At 41.8% G+C, this 27,248-nt stretch overlaps 1 long non-coding RNA gene and 1 other non-coding gene across 2 annotated transcripts; both read right to left on the bottom strand.

The window, feature by feature from the left end:
* Positions 1 to 3,140: 3,140 nt before the first annotated feature.
* LOC116676652 (uncharacterized) lies at positions 3,141 to 5,198 on the bottom strand. Its single transcript, XR_004328798.1, has 2 exons — positions 5,099 to 5,198; positions 3,141 to 3,335 (listed from the first exon to the last, which is right to left on the bottom strand). It is a non-coding gene; the product is annotated as an uncharacterized LOC116676652 (long non-coding RNA).
* Positions 5,199 to 21,865: 16,667 nt separating this feature from the next.
* On the bottom strand, positions 21,866 to 21,937 carry trnav-cac (transfer RNA valine (anticodon CAC)). Its single transcript has one exon. It is a non-coding gene; the product is annotated as a tRNA-Val (tRNA).
* Between the last annotated feature and the right edge of the window lie 5,311 nt (positions 21,938 to 27,248).

Here is a 27,248-nt window from a genome sequence, read left to right as displayed (position 1 = left end):
TAAAGGTGTCGAACGGTGTGACAGTTACTGAGGTGTCGTATCGCTCTCGTTTGGTTAAGGGCTAACTCCTTTTATACCTTCACCTCAGTAACCCCCGTCCCTACTATGCCCGCTTCTGCCGTATAATACCACCCGTTACTATCAGCGGGGCGGATGGTTAGGCCTATATTAAAAGGAGTTACTTTGATACTTCCCTGATTGTATAAATGCTAGATTTTCGATCCACACACAGTGACTGCTAATTTAACACTTAAACACAAAAAATTAATTAGTAATTATTATATTTAGTAATAATTAGTTTAGTTTCTTTTTACTAGAGACACACACACCCTTGCTAAATTTAAAGGGCCCCCACTCGGATCAGGGACACCGGAGGCGAGGCAAGAGGCCTTTTCAGATTTTTACCCCAGACGTCCCCACTAACGGGCTCTTGTCCCCCTGTATATTCTAAGCGCTGCACGAGGGGATCTTTACAACCAATGATTTTTCTTTAGTACTAACGGTTAGGAACCGTTCCTCCCAGGGTCACCGGAGGTCCCCTCCTTCTCAAGGACGCCCGCTAGCTTTTGTTGGTCGCCGTTCTAAGAGAGGCTAAGTGCTCGGTGGCTCTGCCGGCAGAGCGGATGGGGAATGCACCCCCACTAGGAGATAACAGGAGGTCTGACTGTCAATGTCGATCCCCGCGGGCTGCAACTCACCCAGGTGGTTATAGAGGAGTCTTAACTGCCCTCACGGGAGGGAAACTTCTACCCTCGGAAAGCTGAGGTGTGACAGAGAGAAATTAAATGACTAAAATCAAGGAATACAAGTCTTTTGGTCCCCTAGCTCACAACAAGCTCAGGTGGTTTTATTCTTTAGTGAATAGTCAAAAAACAAGTACAAAAAACAGAAATATTTCCTTCCCTTTCTGCCCGAAAAGCAAAGAGTATCAAAATCAGAGACTAGATAAAACCCGATAGGTGGGTATGCTTTTGCTGAAGAAAGTGGCCACATCAACTCATATTTATACTAAAAGTCAAGGCTAAAAACCCCTCCCTTCTGGAAAACAGGGTATTTCCACCACTGCGTTATCACACAGGTGGCCACAGCAGATGACCAGTTCCGACCAGTTCCACTTGTTACAGTAAGGGACCCTTAGCACACTTAAAAGTGTGCCAAAGGTCACACCTCACAAATACTAGTTTTTTAGTTTTAGCCGTTTCTAATATTTAGTTCATACTTTCATCAAAACAATTCATTAATGGGTGACATGACACACTTTAAGCAGTATATATATATTTTACCTGTGAGTTATATTTCTAACAAACACATTTTTTAGGTGAGAGTTATACTTAAAGCAAACACATATTTTAGCTGTGAGTTATATTTCAAGCAGAACATATATTTTTAGCTTTAGCTTTGGGTTTCTTGGATTTTCAACTGAACCTCCTTTCAACACTCCTTCATTCTGTCTTCTGGTTATAATCATATTTTAGTTGATTAGATTATAATTGTTACACCAAATACATCACATTATTTTCTTCAACTTAATCAGTTCCATAATTGTCTGAAAAGTAGCTAATTGTTTCTATTGGTTACTATAAAGGTTGTACTCATTTGTGTTATTTAGTTGGAAAATACCTTGCAGTTAAAAGACTCAATAGTCACTGTTTGCACATCTGTCCCTTGAGTTGTAAAGAACAGAGCGGGACAGCTCACATGAGGCTCGTTGGCCTGTAAAGGGGACGAGAGCCGGGGGCCAGAATCCGCTCCCAAGTCGGACAGTTTCCAGATGTTTACGTAGCCTTTAGGCTGGACAGGAAGTGAGGGGAACACTGTGGTCCGGTTTAATAAAATGTTATCAGACCCATATATCAGCTGGTACAATCTCTAGTTGTTTTTATTATGACAGAGTAGCTCTCAAAAAGCTCTACATGTGATCTGTTGCTGATTTTAATCAGACTGGAGATGATCTGTAATCTGAACATGTCTAAACGTCACTATCCGCCACACATGTGTTCTGGCCTGCAAATTAGCAAATTCAAAATCAATAATCAAATCTTTTCATTTATGTGAGATTCTGAGTCAATCTTATGTAATCTGAGACAGCAATTGCCAGCTACACGTTCTGTGACTTCTACACGTCACTATCCGTCCACGTCCTGCTGTGCCTTGTAATGCTGCCTGCTATGCCATGAACTGCAGAACTGCTACAAAACTAATTATTGCCAATTCTAAAATCAGACACCGCCTACCAAGAGCCTGGGTCTGACCGAGGTTTTCTAAAAAAGTTTTTCCTCGCCACTGTCGCAAAATGGAAGAAAATAAAAAAACTATTCTTGTTATGAATGATATTGAATAAAAACTTCATAATAACTTCATCATGTTCAGTAAATTCTGAACCAATCAGCTGTTAGATCAGCTGAGAGGCTGGCGTTTCCCAGCATGCCCTTGTGGGTCCGCCTGGGTCTTACAGTTGGTTAAAAGCAACTGTGCTGCCTGCGTCTCAGAACTGAGTCCGCTACGGTTCAAAGCAGAGGGTTAAAACTATCTACATGAATGACAGGACTACCCCTTCAAAGGGAGGGAGCGTAATATGTAGTCGTAGCCAGGACAACATACATGCTGTTCAGAAGATAGAGTTACTGTTTGTCAGCCTTCAATGTGGAGAGAAGATCAGAATATAACAACACAGCTATCAGGGCATGAGGAGGAGGAAACCGCTTGGCTCTGAAACATGTTCACAACGAGGAAGTGTGAATGCACTGGTGTCTTTTAAGGTGACTACTATAAGAAAACATTTTCCCACATTGTTCACACCAGTACGGTTTCTCTCCAGTGTGAATACGCTGGTGAGATTTAAGGTGACCACTCTGAGAAAACGTTTCCCCACATTGATCACAGCTGTACGGCTTCTCTCCAGTGTGAATGCGCTGGTGTCTTTTAAGGTTACCACTCTGAGAAAAGGTTTCCCCACATTGTTCACACCAGTACGGCTTCTCTCCAGTGTGAATGCGCTGGTGAGATTTAAGGGCATCACCACGAGAAAAGGTTTCCCCACATTGTTCACACCAGTACGGCTTCTCTCCAGTATCAATGCGCTGGTGAGATTTAAGGTTACCACCACGAGAAAATGTTTCCCCACATTGTTCACAGCTGTACGGCTTCTCTCCAGTGTGAATGCGTTGATGTCTTTTCAGGGTACTCTGTAGTGTGAAAACTGCCCCACATTGAGCACAGCTGTAAGGTTTCTCTCCAGTGTGAACTCTCTGATGAATCTTTAAATATCCTGATGTTGTGAAGGATTTGTCACACTGCTGACCGCGGTGACGTTTGACTCCTCTTCCTCTCAGTTTCTATCAACAGAGAAAAACCAAGAGAGTGAGTTAGTGAGGTGCCATGCTGTAGAGCTCTATCTTAAACTAGAAACAACATTTAGAGCATGTCTATGGAACATTGTTTGACATTACCTTTCTTAATTATCTACCAACATCACTATTATGGAGTTGCAGTGTGGGAAATGTAACATCCATTGTTGGTTAGTTTGTGATAAATAAACTACTTTTGATCAATTTATGTGTGGCCTCCATTTTGTTGCCAGCCTTTAGCCAGCCGGTAACAAATGGGGGATCACCCGAGATTTTTTGAGCCGGGAAAGTTGTAAATGTAACATTTTCCCACAGATTTTTAGCTCTCACTGGTATCCGTAGGGGTTACCGTGTTGTCTTCATGTTGCTAGCTCTACTCCAGTAAAGTAAATTGGAACCATAGTTACTGATAGACATTAGCAATGAGGGGCACCAGTTGACCTTTGACCTTTTGTTTTATGTTGTTTTTGCTAAATCAAACTTGTATAGCCAGCAGTATTGTGTAAGAAAGTAATATGGTAGTGGAATGTGGTATTGTCCACACAAGCTACATTTCCTCAAGCATTCTGAAGCTCAGCAGAGCTTTCTGCTGTGCTCTGGAATAAAACTGCTGAGCATCACTGACTTCTCTGAAAAACACATGTTGTGGTCATGGATGTTTAAAAAAATAGCTTTGATGTAAAGTTGTGTTTAAAATAATAGCATCACTAAACTCATAAATCATATTTTTTTGGTAAAAGTTATATTTCTACATGGCAAGTCATTTACTAGTAAGTGTTGTAGAGTCCTAGAAAACCAACAGTCATGACATGCATGCTGCTCATTCTGTGGAATTGAATCTGTAATTGAAAGGAGCATGTTTACAATAATAGCAGTGTTGTGTTCAATTAGTGAGCTGATTGATTCTGTGAAGAAACAGGTGTCAGTTATGGCCCATATTTAATCTATATACTGTATATATACATATTTAAGGAAGGAAGGAAGCACATATTGTGCATGCTGGTTATAGTGCATTTGACACTGAATACTCAGCAAAATGGCTCGTTCCAGACATTGCTCTGAGAAACAGAAGACTTTGATTAAAAAGTTTATATGAGAGGGGAAAACCTAAAGAAGTACAGAAGATTATAAGCTGCTCTGCCAAAAGGATTTCAGATGCCTTGAAATGGCATCCAAAGCCTGACCGACGTGGGAAACAACAAAGGACACATTGACTGGCCAACGGAGAAATAGAGCAACATTCTGGGGAATGACGAGAGGGAAACTGTTCTTTTTGGGTCTAGGAGCCGCAGTTTGTCCTCCGACCCCCCTGCACTGAAATCAAGCCCCAGTCCACTGTGAAGACAGTAAAGCATGGTGGTTATGGGATGTTTCTCATACTGTGGTGTTGGGCCTGTTTATCACATACCAGGGATCATGGATCAGTTTCAATACATCAGAATACTTGAAGAGGTCACGTTGCATTATGCTGAGGAGGAGATGCCTTTGAAACTGGGTCTTTCAACAAGACAAGGACCCAAACACACCAGGAAGGAGCAAAGTCTTGGTTCCAGATGAACCAGATGGATGTTATGGAGGGGCCAGCCCAATCCCCAAACCAGTTTAATTGACTACCGGCTTTTCTTTGAGGAATTACGGTAGGATATATAAATCCTAAAAGACATTTGTTAAACCCTCTGTGTGCATTCATTAATATTGAGATTAGATTTCTGGGACTCTTCAGTCTGGAGTACCCTCTTTCCTTCACTCACCTCCTCCTCCCTGACACCTTTCCTCTTGCCCTCCTTCTTCTTCTTCTCCTCCGTCTCCTTGTGTTTCTGCAGGTACTCGGTGATAAGGTCCAGGTCCAGGCTGTCTTGTGGCTCCCATGTGTTATCCTCACTGGAAAGGTGAGTGCAGACAGAAGAACATCTCCTCACACTTTGTTTTTAGACAATCCATTCTCAATCTAATTGTCATTCCTATTATTCCTTTTTCTATTGCCATCTTGTAAGGTTATTTGTGGGTCTGCAACCTAGTGTCATAATACCAAACCTTCAACTTTGAGGGCATGATACCATGCTGACACCTATTTGCAATATGTAAATATATATGATATATCTCAGGACCAAGAACACCAAGCATTAATATTCTAGACTCATACTTACTCTGAGAACCCCTTCCATTTCAGCAGAAACTCTACTCTTCCCTTCACCACTCTGCGGTCCAAAACCTTCTCCACAACATAATCCTCTTCCTCCTCCTCCTCCTCCTTCTTGCCCTTCTTTCCTGCTCTGGTCGCCAGCTTGCCGTCTGCTGAAGGTGCCTTTAGTAGACCCATGGAGGAAGGGGGGGGGACATGCAGAGATAATGATACAAGGGTTAGAAGAATTAATGGGAGGTGTGAGTGAATTCTAGTTGACTGTGTTTTACTATATTTAAACACAAGGCAGGCCTGGTTGCTTCTTTAAGGGAATACAGTGGGGTCCGTTTGGGGCAAGTTTGAGGTGATCACGATTTTGGCTTCCCACGATCAAATTTGCGTAATCAAGCAATTTTTTTTTTCATTTCATAGAACGCCCCGGGTTTTTGGCAAAAGCCCATCTACTGCTCCGTAAACCACTGTCTGATCATGAGCCAGTCAGAGTAGTTCCCCGCACCGCGCAGCTTAGTTTCGAGATGGAGACAGTCACAGAGGACAGAGTAACAGGAAGAAAACTCAACAGATAACAGTCGGTAATACGTCGGTCTCAAGGTTTACCAGTAAACGCAACATTTTGTCTCGTCAGTTGTTTTTAAGACAACAGCAGTGACCAGTGCTAGTCGGTGCTAGTTAGCGTCTGTTAGCTCCTCTGGGACGCACCGGTGCTAATGTCCTCGCGTCCGCTGCAATGTTGTTTATATGGATATGGTTTAATTTTGCGTTACATGACCCATTTCGTCTGTAAAGCCGTACCTGTGTTGGCTCTCTCCTCTACTCTCTCTCCTCTTACTCCGCGCAGCCCGGCCACACAGCGGCCTGGTCCAAACTTCTGACATTTGTCCACAGTTTTAATTTTTTATTAACACCGCTGTATATTGTTAAGTATGAGGGGCAAACCTGTATTTGTACCAGTGTTTCCGCTGGTAACTCTGCTATCGCGACCGCCACGGCGAAGAACACAGAAGAAGTTATTGAATGCAACTAACTTCAGTTGGTAGAGTAACAGCGTGTGAGACGGAGCCCGCTGGACCCATTCATAATGGGTCAGCCGTCTCTCTGTGAGTACGTCGTCGTGGTCGCCCCCCCTCTCCCTAGCTCTTTTAAATCAGTTATTGTTGAAAACAAGTGAAGGAGCTTTCACAGAAATACTTTTTTTTTTTTTATCCTAGGCTATTTATCTCAGATAATTTTCATTTCCATGTGTTGCAGCTGTATGTCTATACAACATACAACTTCAACATAAGAGGAATGTAGCACATTATGGATGTGAAAGCAGTTATAAATAGCCTATGTGACAATAAAAGTTGTTTGGTTAACAACAAAGAATAATCGTGATGATAATCGTGATCACAATATTGACTAACTAACTTCAGTTGGTAGAGTAACAGCGTGGGAGATGGAGCTGCTGGACCTGGACCTGGACCTGGGCCAGAGATGTGACCCATGGCCAGAATATCATAGTTCATAAAAATGCAGCGCAGTGACGATACAGACATTTCATACACGCGACGTGTAACCGCCATTCGACCCGTGCTGGACCCGTTCATAATGAGTAAGCTGTCTCTCTGTGAGTAGCGTCCATCACACTGCCTCTCATAGTTATAAATAGCCTACGTGATGATAAAATTTGTTTTGTTTAAAATCAACAAATAATCGCTATCAAAAATTTGATCAAAAGAATCGTGATTATCATTTTGGCCATAATCGTGCAGCCTTACTCTAGAGTGCTAGTTAGTGTCTATTAGCTTACAGGGCTCTAGGGTGCTAGTTAGTGTCTGTTAGCTCACAGGGCTCTAGGGCGTGAGTAATATTTTTCCTCTAGGTCAATCCGCTGCATCTCTATAAACAAAGCAACGTTGTTTATATCAATATGGTTTATATGATTTTGCGTTACATGACCCATTTCTTTTTTAAAGCCGTGCCTGTGTTTGGTTGTCTCCTCTTATGGCGTTTTTCCACTGCTGGTAACAGCTCGGCTTGGCTCGGCTCGGCCCATATGTGTCCGTTTTCCATTGCAGATTGAGTAAAGCCTCAGCGTGGCTGGTCACTATAGCAACATTTGCATGTGTTCGGCGTCGCAGTCAGTATTTACTAGACGCTATATAAAGTACATGAACTTTAGCAACCATGATTACACACCAAAACATGTTTGCTGTGTACTGTTTGTGTTTCAGAGCATTCACGCTTTGCAAATTTGCCGCCGCAGACCGTCCGGTGGGCGATGTCCGACCGGTGAGATCTCTGATTCTGACCTGCTGGACTTCTATAATCTTTATGAGAGTCACGGAGAGGCTTATGACTAATGACTGGGATGCATCTGGGACAGCAGAGCTGGCGGGGACACTGTCACAGGGTGCAGAGGAAGAAGACCGGGAAGTACGGGAGGGTTTGATGCGCTACTTGCAAAGCTAAATAAAAACTTTTGTTATATATATTGTCTTGTTTTTTTAAAGTAACAGTGTGCAATATTGGAAACGACATGAAGCCGCTAGTAGCCCGAACAGTTGAAAAGTGAGAATAGGGCAGAGAGTGGATAATCTGTCGGTGTCCGGCTAGATTTGTATTAAATGTCCCGTTTGTTCTGGAAACACACTCCGCACTCTTGGGACCAGGGACTTTTTTTCGTCATGGAAAACCAAAAAAGGGGAGTAGAGCCGAGGCGAGTCGAGTAGATACCACGCAGTGGAAAACCGCCATTACTCTCCGCGCAGACCCCCCCCATTCACTAACACAGGCTCCCCAGCAACAGAGACAGAGCGGCGACAGCGCCTTTGTCAAGCTTCTGACATTTGTCCACAGTTTTAATTGTTATTAACACACCTGTATATTGTTAAATATGAGGGACAAACCTGTCTTCGTAGAGAAACAGCATGTGAGACGAAACCAGCTGGACCCATTCATAATGAGTCAGTCGTCTCTCTGTGAGTACGTCCATTGCCCCCCATCCATTCCTAATGAGTCAGCCGTCTATCTGTGAGTACGTCCATCGCCCCCCCCCCCCCCCCCCATCCATTCCTAATGAGTCAGCCGTCTCTGTGAGTGGCATCCATTGCATACCCCCCCACTCTCCCTAGCTCTCTTTATCAGTTATTGTTGAAAACAAGTGAATCATTTTAAAAAAATAAAACCTAGGCTATTTTAGATAATTTTCATTTCCATGTGTTGCAGCTGTATATATATGTACAACATATAACTTCAACATAAGAAGAATGTAGCATAATATGGATGTGAAAGCAGTTATAAATACCCAATGTGACAATAAAATTAATTTTAGTTAAAATCAACAAATTATCATGATCACAATATTGATCAAAATAATCATGATAATCATTTTGACCATAATCGTGCAGCCCTACATATAATACGGATAGTAACGAGGAGGTGAAGCTAGCGTCTAGCCTCGTGCTGGACCAGGCTAGTCGCAAAGAATTAATCACCATGGTAACTTGGCTGGGTTTAATTTAACCTGGTTTTGTGCAACCGAGTCAAAGCTCAATTCATCCAGGATAACTTGAATATCACGGCTTATTCCCTTATCCTGGTTTCGTGCAACAGGCCCCTGGAGGGGGAAAACCAGAAGGCACATAACACGGATCAACATCAAAAGGAACAAAGGTGCGTTCAAAGCCTCGTGCTGCTGGGCCAGTGGCTATCATTAGGCTCGTTCGAGATGAACTGCGCCTCGCCTGTAAAGTGGAAGAGAGCAGGCGGCAGCAGCGGGGGGCGGTGACAAAAAGCTGCGGTAAAGTCGGACAGTTTCCAGCCGCCTTCAGGCTGGACAGGAAGTGACAAAAACACTGTGGTGCGATTCCGATTTAATAAAATATAATCAGACCCCCATATCAGCTTTTACACAGTCTCCAGTTGTTTTAATTATGACAGAGTGGCTGGCAAAGTGCTCTACATGAGATCTGTTGCTGATTTTAATTAACAACTCACTGTAAATGATCAGTGATCTGCTCAGGTTTAGTCTCTGACTTCTAAACGTCTATCAGCCACACAACATGTGTTCTTTACAGAATAAGTCTTTAAATCAGACAAATAGCATTTAAAATCGCTCCAATTCAAAAACAATAAAAAGTTTATATAAAACGTCATGTTGTAAACCAATCAGGTGTTAAATCAGCTGAGAAGCCGGCGTTTCCCAGCATGCTCTGGGTCCGCCTGGGTCCGCCTGGCTCTTGCAGTCGGGGAAAAGCAACTGCGCCGCCTGCGTCTCAGAACTGCGTCCGCCTTGCTCTCGTGAGATTTCCGTTGCCCACGTGTGCATGACGTCAGAGCAAGTCGGGATCAAGTCGGACACAAATCTAACCGGGGGGGCGTGCCAAGATGGCCGAGTGAGTAGACGCTTTCTACCGAGCTCTGCAAACGAAAGTTTTGAAAACGGTAAAACTCAATATATTTTCTCGCCAAGCACCGAACCTTGTTTTGATAAATATAACAGCACTCATAAGACGAACTACCGAGATATGTCGAACTAACGCAAAAGAAAAAGAGGTCAAGAGAACGCCGGTCGGAAGCTAATTCCAGATGCTAGCAGTGCTACTCTCAAGGCTAGCAACGCTCTAATTGACAATTGTCACGATTATACCTCCAATTCCCTGTCTCTCACCACTGCTGAAGACTTCATGGGTGAATTTCCACCGCTACCTGTCACTCCCAGTAAGTCGCCAGCACCGAAGAAAATGATGTACACAGCTGGGTCTGACCAGACCAACGCCAATGATATCATAGCTAGCCTCTCAACTCTGATAAACACGCGGTCAGACAACATTGAAAGCATGGTCAGTGCTAATGCACTCAAAATTGAAGGTCTTAAAAAGACTATTGACTTTGTGTGCGCAGAAATTAAAGAGGTAAAGAGCAAAGTGTGTACACTTGAGGGAAAAATGGCAAAAGAAGAAAAACGAGTGGACACATGTCAGCAAAGGGTCTCGGAGTTAGAAAGATACTCCAGGAGATGGAACCTGAGACTTTACGGAGTTGAAGAATCAGAAAAAGAAAACATACGAAAGAAGGCCATCGAGATCTGTCAAGCTGTTCTGCCGGAGGAGAGGAACAGGCTGGCTGATACTATCGACACCGTCCATCGGCTCGGGGCCAAGCGGCAACATGACAACAAACCCAGAGGCATCATCATCCAGTTCATCGCTCGTTTCTGCAGAGACGCCGTATGGAAAGCTGCCAAGACGTCTCCACACCTGCGTGACAACGGGTTGAGATTTGCGGAGGATCTCTCTCAGGAAGACCGAGACCGAAGGAGCAAACTGTGGCCAGTGATAAAAAAAGCTCGAGAGGAGGGCAAACCAGCCTTCTTCATCGGAGGTCGCGGATTTATCAACGGGTCAGAAGTCCCCCTGCCCCCCTAAGAAACAGACTTGCCTGCTGGTTGATATCACTAGGTCACCTACTGGTTTGATTTGCACTACATACAGTGATAGCCTGATTTGCACTACGTTCAGAGTTGACATTGTAATGTTATAGTTCTTGTTGTGCTGTAAATAAGACGTTACAAAGCACTTTAATTTACTAAATTGCTGCCATTTCTGTTATACGTTCTACCTCTTAAGGCCGTTTGATACCCAAGGCAGCTGTTGAGGGGTGCTGTATTTAGGAGCTGGCCGGGACTGTTTCCTTTCACCTTTACCGTTATTTTTCTTATAGAAGCAGCACTCGGTCCCCTTATCCAGTCATACACTCTTAACTGGTTATTAATCACTTTCTAGTTTATTCCTTGTTCACGTTTGTTAATAACTTTGTCTTTATCTATTGTTTGTTAAATGCCAGGGGTCTAAGACAGATTTGTAAAAGGAAAGCCTTATTTCTATTTGCCAAACAACTTCATTCGGATTTTTGTTTTTTTCAAGAGAGTCATTCCACATCTGCTGATATTAATTTCTGGAAGTCTCAATGGGGTAATGATATCTGGTTCTCTCATGGCTCAGAGAGATCTGCTGGAGTAACCACGCTTAAAAATACTTTCACTGGTGATGTCTTACACTCAGACTGTGACTCCCTAGGACACTACCTTTGTACTGTAATTAGAGTTGACAATATTTCTATCATATTCCATCACAAGAGTGATAGTCCATGTCGGAACAAATGACACAGCTCTTCAGCAGTCTGAGTTGACAAAATTAGATTTTAACCGTCTTTTTAACTTTTTAAAGCAGTGTGGAAAGTCAGTTTTTATTTCTGGTCCCATTCCCACAGTTGGTCGCGGTGCTGGCCGCTTCAGTAGACTACTTGGCCTCCACGACTGGCTCCAGTCTGCTTGTAGAGCACATCAGGTGTGTTATGTGGATAATTTTAATATTTTCTGGCAAAGAACCTCTCTTTTTAAGACAGACGGACTTCACCCAAACAAACGGGGTTCAGAAATGTTAGCTGCGCACATACAGCATGTGGTGCGGTCTACTCACGACTTCCTTGAATGACTAATCTTTTATGCAAAACACCTGGACACACCACCGCTCACTGAACACATCTCTTCATCATTGCCACATAAAACTGTCCCCACCTGCTGGCATGTTAAGCCGTCTGCCCCCAGCGCTGTTCCAAAGACTTCTATTCCTGTCATCACCACGCACAGACCAGTAAACCGAAATGTGCAAATCCCACAAAGAAATATCAGTAATCTCTCAAGGATTAGGACAACTGCACCAACTCCTGTACCCAGAACAAACTCATTTAAAATGGCTCTTTTCAATGTGAGATCACTTTCGAGTAAAACGTTTATCTTAAATGATTTTATCTTGTCTGCAAATCTAGATTTTATGTTTTTAACTGAATCCTGGTTGCAAATTAATGACTATACCCAGCTATCTGAACTGTGTCCAACCTCAATACGATTGTTTTAGTCAACCGAGGGTCAGTGGTCGTGGTGGTGGGCTAGTGACCGTGTATAGGAAAAATTCAAAATGTCATCAAGTACGCTGTGATGAATTTAACTCCTTTGAAGTTCTCACTCTTAAGGTTGGAGGGCTGCAACCTATCTTATTTGTTATAATTTATCGCCCCCCAAAACCACCTGGAAGATTTCTATCTGAACTTCTTGAATTTTTATCTAATCTGGTTTTAAATTATGACAGAATTGTTCTTTGTGGTGATTTTAATATTCATGTTGATGACCCCAATAATGTTAATGCAACTAACTTCTTAAATATGGCCACTTCTTTTAACTTCAAACAACATGTCAAAGAGCAAACACATAATCGTGGTCACACACTGGACTTGATTTTTACCCTGGGTGTCAGCATTTCCTCTGTGGAATTAGTGGACATGACCATATCTGACCACAGATGTATTGTTTTTAGCTGCAATTTGCCTGTTACTCATGCCATCTCACCAAGCTCCGTGTCTTCTCGCTTTTTGAATGAACAAAGTGTTTCAAAATTTTGCGCATCCTTTAAGAGTCAAAGCCAACACCTGTCTGACTCTAACACCAACAATATGGTTGATCACTTCAACCATATCTGCTTGTCTTCACTAAATATTACTGCTCCTCTAAAGGTTAGGCCTACGTCTAAGGCTAGGAAGCAACCCTGGATAAATGACAGCATTCGCAGCCTAAAAAGGGAATGCAGGAAAGCAGAGCGCAGATGGAAAAAATCCAGTCTCCAAGTCCATTACCTCAGTCTGAAGGATTTATTAACTAACTACAATAACATGGTTAAGGATGCGAGAACACACTATTTTTCTGAACTCATTACTACACATAAACACAATCCCAGGTTTCTGTTTAAGACTGTGGATCAGCTGGTACACCCAACCCCTCCTTGTGCCTCAGCTGGAAGTAATGATGACTGTGATTTGTTTTTATCTCATTTTATCAATAAGGTGGTGTCAATCAGAGCCTCGATTACCCCCGCGGCCTATTACTCAGAGGTTCCTCACCAGCAACAAGACAGCTTTAACCAGTTTTATCCCATCGACTTGTCTGAGCTTTTAAAAACAGTATCACAAATGAGAGTGTCCTCCAGCCCACTTGATGTAATACCTTCAAAATTTTTACTGAAAGTGATAGATTCTGTTGGGCCCCATTTGATCAAAATTTTTAACAGCTCCCTATCTACTGGTTGTGTCCCTGATTATTTTAAAACGGCTTGCGTGAACCCACTTTTAAAGAAACCTGGGTTAGATCCCTCCCTCCCACATAATTTTAGACCAATTTCAAAACTGCCTTTCATTGCAAAGATTTTAGAAAGAACTGTGTCCAAACAGCTGCTCACTGTACTGGAAAATAACAAAATATTTGAAAAATTTCAGTCTGGTTTTAGGAAGTACCATAGCACCGAGACTGCCCTGCTTAAAGTCACCAATGACCTTTTAATGTCTGCTGATGAAGGCATGTGCTCGGTCCTTGTACTTCTGGACCTCAGTGCTGCTTTTGACACCATTGATCACAGCATCATGTTAGACAGACTGAGGCACTGGGTGGGGATCTCTGGTACTGCTCTAGAATGGTTTTCATCATACATGACAAATAGGAAGTTTTGCGTGTCTGTAAATAACTATGTCTCCTCGTTCAGTCCAGTTAAATATGGTGTGCCTCAGGGGTCGGTCTTAGGACCCATTTTGTTTTCCTTGTATCTGCTTCCCCTTGGACATATTATCCATAAACATGGCATTTCTTTTCATATTTATGCTGATGACACACAAATATACTTACCTGTCAGATCCTCAGACCCTGGAATGCTGAGTTCACTTAACAACTGCCTTGGTGAAGTTAAAAAATGGATGTCAAATAATTTCCTCCAGCTGAACTCAGACAAAACAGAAATCCTCGTCATCGGGTCTCAGCAAATGGCAAAGCAAATACTGCCATCTGCCGGGTCGCTAGTAAACTACATTAAGCCCGTGGCAAAGAACCTCGGTGTTTGGTTTGATAGTCAATTAAATTTTGAGCAGCACATCACAAAACTTGTTCAATCATGTTTTTATCAACTTAGAAATATAGCTAAAATTCGATCTATGTTAACTTTTAAAGACACCGAGACCCTTTTACACGCCTTCATCTCATCACGCCTGGATTATTGCAATAGCCTTTTCACCTGTTTAACTCAAAAATCTATTGATCGACTCCAGACTGTCCAGAACTCAGCTGCCAGGCTTTTAACCAGAACAAAAAAATATGATCACATTACTCCTGTTTTAGCTTCATTGCACTGGCTCCCAGTATGTTTTAGAATTGACTTTAAAATTCTATTGATCACTTTTAAAGCTCTTCATGGCCTTTCGCCTTGTTATATCTCTGACCTTTTAGTACCATATACACCAGCACGCACCTTGAGATCCTCGGGCAGAGGTCTGCTATCTGTTCCAGAGTCTCGAATGAAAACTAAAGGGGACAGAGCGTTTGCTGTCAGGGCCCCGAGGCTCTGGAACAGCCTGCCCGAGGAAATCAGGTCAGCTGAGTCAGTGAACTCTTTTAAGTCGCTTCTTAAAACATACTTTTATAGGAGAGCCTTTCCCGATCTTATTTGACTTTCATTTTACCCCTCTTATTTTCATTGTATTTTACAAATTTTATATTTAACTGTATTTCAGTCTTTTAATGTTCTTATGCTTTTGTATTTGTGTACTTGTTAAAGCACTTTGTAACTTGTTTTTGAAAAGTGCTCTACAAATAAAGATTATTATTATTATTATTATTATAGTCATTAACCTTACGGTTATAATAACAAGCTTGAGAATGATAAGTTACTTGACTCTATAGAGGAAAGAATTACATTTTGGCTCACCAAATACCCAAACTCTCTTCTTTTAATTGGTGGAGACTTTAACATTGCTTTAGATAATGCTGTTGACAGGTGACCCCCTAGGCGGCCCTCCTGCCTCTGCACAAACCTTAAAACACTCATGGGTCGATTTAACATTGTAGATGTATGGAGAGAGAAATTTCCTGATGACAGATCCTTCACTTGGAGTAATAGTTCAGGTTCCAGTCAGTCTCGCATAGATTATTGGCTGTTATCCAATATCATTGATAAAGAGAAAGTTACAGTAAATATCCTTGCCACTCCCCTCACTGACCATAGAGCAATTCATATAAACATTCAATTTAGTGCATCTAATACAATCTATAAACCTTGCTACTGGAAGTTAAACAATTCCTTGTTACAGCTTGAAAAGGTTAAGACTGAAATTATTAAGTTAATTACTCTTTTTTCTGACAAGGCTAGGAAAGAAAAATCCTACAACACTAACTGGGAACTATTTAAGTTTGAGTCTGGAAAATTCCTAAGACATTATGGAACTTCTGTTGCTAAAGCTAAAAGAGCAGAAGAAGAAGAAGTCATAAGTAAAAAATTTTTTTGAAATTTTTTCAAAGGCCCCCTGACGAAGTTTCAGAGGAGGATAAATTACTTCTTTTGCAACTTCAAAACAAATTAGATGACTTATATCGACAAAAAGCTGAGGGAGCCTTTGTAAGGTCTAGGAAGAGATGGCTGGAGGAGGGGGAGCAAAATTCTGCATATTTTTTCCGCCTTGAAAGTTACCGTGCCAAAATTAATTCTATCCATAACTTAAATATTAATGGAATCATTACTGATGACGCTAAATTAATTTCAGACTTTTGTTCAACATTTTATAGCAATCTATACAGCTCAAAATACAATGAAGAAGTTACGTCTCAATTTCTGAACTCTGTAAATAACGTTAAAAAGATTAATGTGGCAGACAGAGATTATTGTGACACTCCTCTTACAATGACAGAGGTCACTGATTCGATTACTTTACTCAAAAACAATAAATCCCCCGGCACTGACGGTCTAACTGCAGAGTTTTACAAAGCGTTCTCAGATCACTTGGCCCCTTTTTTACTCCAGGTTTTTATGGAGAGTATAGAGAATAATACCCTTCCTCCTAGCCTCACTCAAGGGCTGATCACATTGCTTCCCAAACCTAGGAAAGACGTGCTTCTTATTGATAGCTGGAGACCCATCTGTCTGCTAAACAATGATTACAAAATTATAGCTTCGATGTTTGCCAGGAGAATTAAAGAAACTCTTGACACAATTATAGATGAGACACAATCAGGCTTCATGAGGGACAGGCACATCTCTAACAATATTAGACTAGTTTTAGATATTCTTGACTACTCTGACTTGATATCTGAAGATGGCTTCATCCTCTTCTTAGATTTCTATAAGGCCTTTGATACAGTAGAACACCAATTTATTTTTTGGTCTTTAGAAAAATTTGGTTTTGGGAATTTTTTCTGCAAAGCAATTAAAACGTTATATATTAATGGCAACTGCTCTATCAAACTGAAAAATGGAACTTCCCCAAGATTTAATCTGAAACGTGGCATTCGTCAGGGATGTCCGATTTCCCCTTATCTGTTCTTACTTTGTACACGAATTCTCTCAACTTATGTCGGTAACAGCGTTGTACAAGGAATGTCTGTCGCGGGTAGGGATATTATCATCAGTCAGCTTGCTGACGATACCACCATTTTTTTGAAAAATGCGAGCCAGGTACCTGTCTCCATTCAAGTAATTAACCAGTTCTCAGAGGCCTCCGGTCTATGCCTAAATATTAATAAATGTGAACTGCTACCTATAAGAGATTGTAATCTACAAACTATCTGCAACATTCCGATCAGGGAAGAAGTTACATATTTAGGTATTGTCATCTCTAAAGATCAGAAAGTGAGATGTTCAGTAAATTTCTCTCCAATCATTAAAAAAACTCAGAACAAATTGAACCAGTGGTTGCAAAGGGACTTATCTCTAAAAGGCCGAGTGTTACTCACCAAGGCTGAAGGGATATCCCGGCTCACATACGCAGCTCTCTCTTTACACCTGGACAGTAACATTTGTAAAGATATTGAAAGAATGCTTTTTGACTTCATCTGGAAAAAATCGTACCCATTATATCAAAAGAAGTGTTGTCATGAATAATTATGAATCTGGCGGGCTCAACTTTTTGGACTTCAGTACTCTAAATAATACTTTTAAGATTAACTGGGCTAAGCATTTTCTTAAAAACCCTGTCTCGATCTGGAATTTTATTCCCCACTATATATTCTCTCGCTTCGGTGGTCTAAGTTTTATTTTGAACTGTAGCTATATTGTAGACAAACTCCCTGTAAAACTGTCCACCTTCCACAAGCAGGTCCTTTTAGCATGGTGTCTAATTTACAAGCATAACTTCTCACCTCACAGATACCTAATCTGGAATAACAGAGATATATTATATAAAAACAAATCACTCTTCTTTGAGAGTTGGGTACTTAATCAGATTCTGCTGGTGGATCAGCTGTTTAATGGAGAGGGGCATCTTTTCACTTACAGTGAGTTTTTATCAACATACAACATTCCTGTTACGCCGAGAGAATTCGCGATCGTATTTGACGCCATTCCATCAGGCACGATAATGCTGTTTAGATATGCTGGTAGACTTCCTCCTACTGCTGTCTCCCTCCCCAATGTGGCTGAGTCACCAGTTGGAAAAATCTGCTTTTCTCAACTTCCTCGAAATAATAAGAACGTCCGTGCTTTATTTCAGAGAGAAATTGTTTCAACTCCAAATGTTACATTTTATTGGAACAGATTTGTTAATGATATTGACTGGAAAAAGGTTTGGATGATTCCTCACAAATACCTGATAGTGAACAAGGTGAAAGAAGTGTCGTTTAGAATAATCACAGATATTACCCTGCCAGTCATTATATGCTGAAATTTAAAGGAGACATTGATGCAAACTGTTCTTTCTGTGGAGATCACCCAGAAACTGTTGTACACCTTTTTTGGTATTGTTCATACTCCAGAAGATTTTGGCAACTCTTCAGCAGATTTATCATTGACCGTATCTATAAAGACTTTGCCCTATTATGGGAAAATGTTGTATTTTGTTTTTATAGGCAAGGCAAGGCAAGGCAGCTTTATTTGTATAGCACATTTCAGCAACAGGGCAATTCAAAGTGCTTTACACAAAATCATTAAAACAGATAAAACACAAGTACAAACAGTTAAAAGTCATAAGCATTAAAAATCAATAAGACACATGAATAGACAGTTAAAAACCAAATAGAAACATTAGGACACATAAAACACAAGAATAAAAGTTACAGTGCAGCATAAGAAAGAAATGAGCATTAATTTAAAGAAAGGCAGCATCAAAAAGAAAGGTCTTCAGCCTTGATTTAAAAGAACTGAGAGTAGCAGCGGATCTACAGGTTTCTGGGAGTTTATTCCAAATATGAGGAGCATAGAAACTGAAAGCTGCTTCACCCTGTTTAGTTCTGACTCTGGGGACAGAAAGTAGACCTGTCCCAGATGACCTGAGAGGTCTGGGGGGGTCATAGTGTAGTATAGAACTCATAGTAAAGAAAAGATGTTTTTTATTATAAATTACTAATCCTTTTGGCCAAATTTCATATCCACAAATGTAAATTCAGTTCTAAAAAACCTAATTTTATTCTTTTTTCCCATGAGGTTGTGTATTATTTAAATCTGATTTCGGGCTCCCATAACAAGAAGGCAGCTAAAACTGTCAGTATTTGGTCTTCCTTATCTCTCTAGTGACCTTTAAGCTTCCCCTGGCAAATTGTATTGTATTGTATTGTATTGTATTGTTTGTTGTGTTTGTATCTTTTACTTTTATGTGTTGTTGGTGTTCTGTTTTGTATTTTTTGAAATAAAGATGGCATTTAAAAAAAAAAAAAAAAAAAAAAAACACACAAATCTAACCGGCATGCATCGGGCGCCGATCGCCGGTGATCGATTCTGCGCAGACCTGGCTCATCTCGAACGAGCCTAGTATGAAACGGAACAGCCTCTACAGTCTGATTGGTCCATTCTCTGCAGTTCAACCATTCATTTTACTGGAACATTATTCATCATCTTAGTGCTCATGCTACTGAAGAAAAGAAGAAGAAAATGATGCCGCTTCCCTACCTGTAGGCGCTCCTAAACCTTCACCGCCCGTCCTTTCCTGGCTTGTTAATATTCCTGTAGTCCGGAAGTGTCCCCAGGTGTAAAGAATTCATCCAGGTTGGGAGTATTGTCCTGTAGAGTCCGTGCTAACTCGCTGCTAACTTCACGTGCAGACCTCGTTCCGTCTCCTCGCCCTGCACCGTGTTGTTGGGTATGTTTGTGTTCCTCATGTTGCTGCCTACACAATCAAACTATCCCCGCCTTTTTCTGTTTAGTTTTCACCCCGGGACAGCCCCCGACGTCCAGCAAGCGCTCCCACTGTGGAGCTCCAATACGCTGCGTCATCTCTCTGAGCGGCCATCTTAGAAACAGCTCTCATTGGCCTATCAACACGCCAATCAGGCCAGTTGTAGCCAATCACGTTCCCTTTCCAAGGGTTCATAGCGTGATAGGAACATCCAATGGGAGCCTAAGCCCCGCCTCCCAGAGCCAGCACGCTCACACATGTGATTTATGAAAACAAATCTATTCAGCAGTGAGTTTTTTCATGTCATCTTTATTGCAAAAATAGGAAACAGAACACTAATGACATATAAAAGTATATAATACAAACATAATGAACATAATACAATACAATTTTGCCAGGGGAAGCTTAAAGGCCGTTACAAAGATAAGGAAGACCATATGTTAACAGTTTTAATTGCCTTCAGAATCAGAAATACTTTATTGATCCCAGAAGGGAAACTCTGTACAAAACAGATAATACAGATAATATTGTCCAGTTTTAACCTCTCTGAGTGTCTTAGAGCGAGGAATTATAAAGTTTGATGGCCACAGGCAGGAACAACTTCCTGTGGCGCTCTGAGGTGCATTTTGGGAGAATGAGTCTGTCACTGAAAGGGCTCCTGTGATTTAACAGCAAGCCATGGAGTGGGTGCAAGACATTGTCCAAGATGGCATGTAGTTTGGACAGCGTCCTCCTCTCTGACACCACCGACAGAGAGTCCAGATCCACCCCCACAACGTCACTGGCCTTGCGGATCAGTTTGTTGAGTCTGTTGGCGTCCACTACGCTCAGCCTGCTGCCCCAGCATGCAACAGCAAAGAGGATAGCACTGGCCACCACAGACTCATAAAACATCCTCAGCATCGTCCTGCAGATGTTGAAGGACCTCAGCCTCCTCAGAAAGTAGAGACGGCTTTGGCCCTTCCTGTAGAGGGCTTGAGTGTTCTTGGCCCAGTCCAGTTTATTGTCTAAGTGCACTCCCAGGTGTTTATAGTCCTCCACAATGTCCACTGTTACGACCCGAAATAGCAAAGTAGCCTAGGGCGGGGGTCGTAGACAGCTTATAATAATAAAACCCCGGGACGAAAAGCAATCGGTTAAATACGGCAGATTTATTTGTGTCCACACCACAACAGGCAACCACAGGCTATATATATGACGGCGACTGGCACATGGGTAGCAAGGCCTGGCTCTGAACAGCTCCCACACAGCCGCCTCTCCTCTCCTTGGAAGACCGTCTGAGCAGTTCACACAGCCGCTCCTTCTCTCCCTTCGGGCACCAATCAGCTGACCCGCCTCAGCTGCGCGACCCTCAGCAGCACACACCTGCAGAGAATCACACACACACCTGCAGAGTATCACACACACACAACACGGCACGTGACATCCACACTGACCCCCTGGATGAAAACAGGGCTCACTGCTGCCTTGGCTTTCCTTAGATCCACCACCAGCTCCCTGGTCTTTGCCACGTTGAGCTGTAGATGGTTCTGCTCCATGTGACAAAGTCCCCCCCCCCCATAGCTCTGTACTCAGCCTCGTCCCCCTCGCTGATACATCCAACCACAGCAGAGTCATCAGAAAACTTCTGAAGATGGCAGGACTCTGTGTGGTAGTTGAAGTCTGTGGTGTAGATGGTGAAGAGGAATGGTGCCTGGCTAGAGCTTCAGAAGGCAGGAGATGACAGATTACACATCTGTCACATAGTCAGTTTGTTTTCTTAAATACCAAGTCTCTTGCTGTTCCTTGACTAGTTGGCCACCCCTGCTTTGCATCGCTCCAGGTAAGTAGAAAGCAATCTGTTAAGCACCTTTGCATTGCACTAAAATGTCCACATTTGGACCTGAATCCAACAATAACTTTACTTGACACTCACATACATTGGTTTTCAGGTAAAAAATGTTGGTCAGGGGTTTAGTTACAGTTTGAAAAAGGAAAATAATTGTTAGATGAATTATGATATAATTGCAGATGAAGTATTTATGACCCATCAAAGACGACAAAAGGATACATCAGTTGTCGGGGGTCTGATTTAAAGGAAATGATACTCTTTAAAAGTGTTAGGGTTCTAGCGTTAAACTAATGAGGAAGAATTTGACATATCTAAGTTAACCAAAAAGTTTCTCTTTCAAATGTTACACCAGTATCTTTCAAGACCTGCCCATTCCCTGACCGGGAATTGAACCCGGGCCTCGGCAGTGTGAGTGCCGAATCCTAGCCACTAGACCATCAGGGAGTCACATATAGCAAGTTTGTCTTTGTAGATGTGAGTTTCCTTTTCTCTTACTGGAATGACTCATATTGTTTTAGGCGAGGAATGGCACCGTAGTTTTAGATGTTAAAATGTGCGCACAAGAAAGCTGAGGGATTACTGTGGGGAAATGGAGAATGACTAGGTTAACTGAAGATTTTAAATATTGTGAAAATTAACAGAACATATGAACACGTTAAACATATAACATATACCTGCAGTCTCAGTCTTTGGATGGTATTGGTAGCGTATGCGCCCCGTCATAGTTACCGACAATTTTGTTGATGAATGAGTATTTCACATTGAACACTTAAGATTGGGTGTTCATTTAAAAACAGGGTATTGCCAGTAAAGATAAAAACAACAGATTCAGCAAGGAGTCTAATACGTTGCCACTAATGACTTTAGTCACTTCACCAAGCTATGTCATAAGAGTATGATGTAACTGATACAAATTCAAGTCAACATATGGTTTGTCTTCCACCTATGTAACATCAGCAAATGGCAGTGGTGGGATTTGAACCCACACCTCCAGAGAGACTGGAGCCTAAATCTTGCGCCTTAGACCGCTCGGCCACAGTACCTGCATGTATCAGTTCTCCACATCGTGAGAAACACAGGGACCTTAACTAACGGTATATTTGTCAATGTCATTGGAATAAAACTTTCGCAAGGAAAAAGCCAATACTTTATTGGAAAATGTTGTCACTCTTTGTCATTTTTCTCTGGCATTGTTGATTATTAGAATATTGTAACCAGCATTAAGTGAGTAGGTTTAGGTCTGTGTGAATATGGGCTGAGCATTTACCTGGGCTGAATTTGTGAACATCTTTTGCAAATTCACTGTAAAGAGCCATTGCTCCTCCAACTGCCAACTATTGTTCCAGAGACAATAGGATATACAGTTTTAGATTGGAAGGTAACTGTCCTATACCAAAGACTTCATTGAAATACCTCAAGTGTTCAAAACAGTTTGTCAAAATGGGAAAGGTCATGTTTTTGATTACAAATTCCAGCACAGTTGTTCATTTACCATTCAAAAACAAAAGTACAATCATGAAACACATACTACTTAGACAGAATGAACCTGGTCAGGTGGCAATGAAAGAATTCCAGAGACGTGGACCCTCTGGCACAGCCATACTTGGTCAGGACAACACCCCCCTTCTTGATAGTGCCCTTCTTGATGTGCTCCATACGCACCTGGTCCAGCAGTGGCACCACCATGAGGTCCCTTCCGTTTGCCCCTCCCAGTTGCTCGTAACATGGGGTGTTTCCCAATGTCAAGGAAGGATCCTCAAAAGCCAGAATTTGGAGGATGCCACGTCATCAACGCCCGCCGAAGGACCGTTCCAATGTCAAGAATCCTCCGAATTCCTCCAAGGACTCAGTCCTTCATTCATAAAAATTTCCCATAGACAGAGAAGGATGCATATCTTCGCGGTCCCAAATCACCCACAATCCTATGCGCGGGCCTTTGCCGGCTCGTTAAAAATAATAATAGCGGACCTCAGCGGGAGTTCGAGCGGCATGGCTGACGGTGAAGTTATAATTTAAATCTTTGTGTGCCGTACATTTGTTATCACCGTTAATGTTTTACATTAATGTAAAGCTTAACGCTTTAATGCTTGTACAAATTCCTATAATAATTAGGTAGATACACCCCGAGCTAACGTAACTGAACCTATTATATATATTCTGCTGTTAGCTAGCTAGGTGCTGTCTTTGTAAAGTTTAATGCACGGTGGCATATTCATCTCTCTTTATATGCCGTTACCGTATATGCGTAACGTTAGCAGAGATTTAGAAAGTATGTTTATCACTGGTTGTACTGTAGACTGGAGGTAACACTGCACCATGGTAACTTCACTAGCCCCGTTTAACGAAGGCTAACGGTATGACTAGTTTCCCGTGTAATAACGGTATGTTTAGCATTCATAACGTAAACATCTTTTGTTGTGTAAACTGTCTTTTAACAGGGACTAACGGAGGCGGGCACCAAGGACGGCCAAGCCACGACCAGCAGGAGACAGAGGCAGAGGCCAGCAGGGAGACAGAGGCCAAAGAGAGATGTTGGAATACATTTTGCTATAGTAAAGATTGTCTTCTAACAATAAATGCTTTAAATTACTGGTTGTCCGTGTCATTATGTCTTGGGCTGTGTGTATATAATATAAACTGTTATTTCCGTTACATTTGACGTGGAATTGTTCTGATGCTGTTTGTAACAAACTCGTAAGGTGTACATGTTCAAACATTACTATTACTGTACACACAAGTATATTATTCAACATGAAGGGCGATCGACAGGACAGCTGCGCGCTGATGGTGTTGCTTGCAGAATGCAGACAAGGAGACGGTTTTAGGTTAGTCAACCTGTCCTGTTACAGTTGCAATCACAAGTATATTATACAGTTAAAGTCCACTGTGTAGTTTCTTCATCATGAACTAACAACCCGACCATTACACACACCTACCTTTACTGTGTTGGCGGATTTTTTTTATCAATGGTTATGACTTTTCATGTTTTGACACGTGTCAAACAGTACTATTAATCTTTCTCACTTACAGTCGCATGTCATACCTGCCTGTGGTAGCTCATAGCTGGTTACCTTGTAGTTGCTGATCATATTTTCATTTTTTTCTTGACCGTAAAATAAGCTAATCTTACATGTATGCAGTAAACTGCAAGCTAATTTTAACAGCTACTTTCTTTTTTTAAACATGTATACAGATAGCATCTGAATATAATGTGTTGACTTATAGTAAATAATTGAAGTTTCCTCTGTCCAGGTCACAATTTGATGGGAAAAAATAGACCTTGAAAAACGTAATATTATATACACAAGCCCAAGAAATATTGACACGGACAAACCAGTAATTTAAAGAATTTATTGTTAGAAAGACAATCTTTAATATAGCAAAAGTATTCAACATCTCTCTTGGCCTCGTCTCCCTGCTGGTCGTAGCTTTGCCGCCTTGGTGACCGCCTCCGTTAGTCCCTGTTAAAAGACAGTTAACACAACAACAAGATGTTACGTTATGAATGCTAACATACCGTTATGTAAAGGAGTAGGCTCATACATGTTAGCCTTCGGTAAAAGTTGTTAGTGAAGTTAACACGGTGCAGTGATAACTCCCGTCTACAGATACAACCAGTGATAAACACCAACTTTCTAAATCTCTGCTATGCTAACGTTCGTGACATATACGTTAACGGCATTAAAAGAGATGAACATGCCACATTAAACTTACAAAGACGGCAACCTAGCTAGCTAACAGCCGAATGTTAACTGACAGGTTCAGTTAGATAACGTTAGCTCGGGGTGTATCTACCTAATTATTATAGGAAATTTGTACAAGCTAAAGAGTTAAGCTTGACATGATGGTAAAACATTAACGGTGATAACAAATGTACGGCACACACTAAAGATACTTACATTTAATTATCATTTCACCGTCAGCGATGCCGCTCGAAATCCCGTTTATCAGCTGTTTTTTTTTAAACGAGCCGTCAAAGGCTCGCGCATAGGATGTGGGTGATTTGGGACCGCGAAGGATACACATATTGCATCCTTCTCCGTCAATGGGAAATTTTCTGAATGAAGGACTCCGTCCTTGGAGGAATTCGGAGGATGCTCGAAATTGGAACGGCCTTCGACGGACGTTGATGACGTAGCGTCCTCCTCATGGCTTTGGAGGATTCTTCCGTGACATAAGAAACGGCTGCTGATTCATTTTCTTCATCCAACAGCATAATTTAACAGCACAGTTAACACTTCCACAACACATTCATCCAGTGTTTTGAAATGCAGCAAAAAGAATTAAGTGACGCCAGCCCGCAATGACGTGCACTTGATAGCTGTTCCATTTGTACATGTTCTCCAAATGCTAAGGAGGACTCTGACCTGCTCCTGAAGGATCCTTCCTTGGAAGGACGAGTCCTACCAAGGAAGGATCCTTGACATTGAGAAACACCCAGAGAGAGGTCCCTGCATCCCACTCAAATATGCAGGGCAGAGAGACGGCTCATGAAGGTGGGACCAGACGTGAGATTTTTTTGCAGCCCACGCTCACGTCCAAATTGATAAATGGCCGTACTCTGCGTAGGAATCGGCGTACCCCCGTCCTACGCCTGTTTAGGTTGTATGCACATTTCATAAATAGGGCCCTGTGAGCACAATAAAGATTCTTAAAGAAAGGTTTGTACTTTATAGTTCTAGTTTTTTCCAGTTCTTCTGGAACATTGGCACTATTTCACATGGTTGGTCTGTAGTTCTCTATTCTGTCAGGGCTTAACTCTGTCTCCACACTATTTTTTTTGTTTCTTGTTATGTCTCGGGAAGAAGTATGTGCTTTAGGTTCAACCATCCATCTGACATCAGAATCAAAAACACTTTTATTGATCCTTGAAGGTAGCTCTGGAAAAAAAGGTGCTCCTTCAAGCCGGATTTGAACCAGCGACCTAAGGATTTCAGTTCTATACCTCTACAGTCCTCCGTTATACCAACTGAGCTATCGAAGGGAGTACCCTAGCCATACGCCACTTCTCATCCTGTGAATGTGAATGTGATCACACGGGGCCCCCTGGATCTGACAATCTTTAGGGGATGTAGCTCAGGGTAGCGTGCATGCTTCACAGGTTTATGGTTGATCGTATGAAAATTCTTTATATTGGAACTAGTTTTGCTTTGAACACTGTGACAACACATTCCTGTACTGGATATGGAGGCACTGACTATTTGTCTAATCTTCTGGATTTTGTCTATGAAGAAGGAGGCAAAGTCTTGCAGGCCTGGTAGATAAAAGTCAGATGCTATGGTACGGAGGGTTTGTTAACCTATCGACAGTAGCAAACAAGCAATGAATTATTTTGTTTCCAGAGGATAATATCAGAGAAGACTCCTTGCCTTCGTTATTTCCAAATTATAAATGCAAAGTCTCTCTTAAGAGAAAAATGGTTTGGATTGGTAGGAAATGGAGAGGGGCGTTGCCAAGAGAGGCGCCTTTTTGATTGACAAGAAATGGATATGAAGTCTTAAGGATAGGCAAAAAATGGAAGGGAGCTTGAGTTTGATTGGTGAGAAAAGAAGATGAGAAAGTGGACAAATATGTTCTGGGTCATGACAAAGCCATCTAGGGTTGATCTTAGCCTTTGTGTGAATACATAGGTCTCACATACATTGTTTTTATTAAGATTGACGACCAAATTGTTAGTATTCCAAATTTCCCACCCATTGCAATTACTTTCATACTCGTTGGCGCAGTAGGCAGCGCGTCAGTCTCATAATCTGAA

Source organism: Etheostoma spectabile, unplaced genomic scaffold, assembly GCF_008692095.1.
Source record: "Etheostoma spectabile isolate EspeVRDwgs_2016 unplaced genomic scaffold, UIUC_Espe_1.0 scaffold00003593, whole genome shotgun sequence".
Classification (NCBI taxonomy): domain Eukaryota; kingdom Metazoa; phylum Chordata; class Actinopteri; order Perciformes; family Percidae; genus Etheostoma; species Etheostoma spectabile.
The sequence above is the reverse complement of the archived record's forward strand: the minus strand, read 5'-3'. Positions and strand labels throughout refer to the sequence as shown.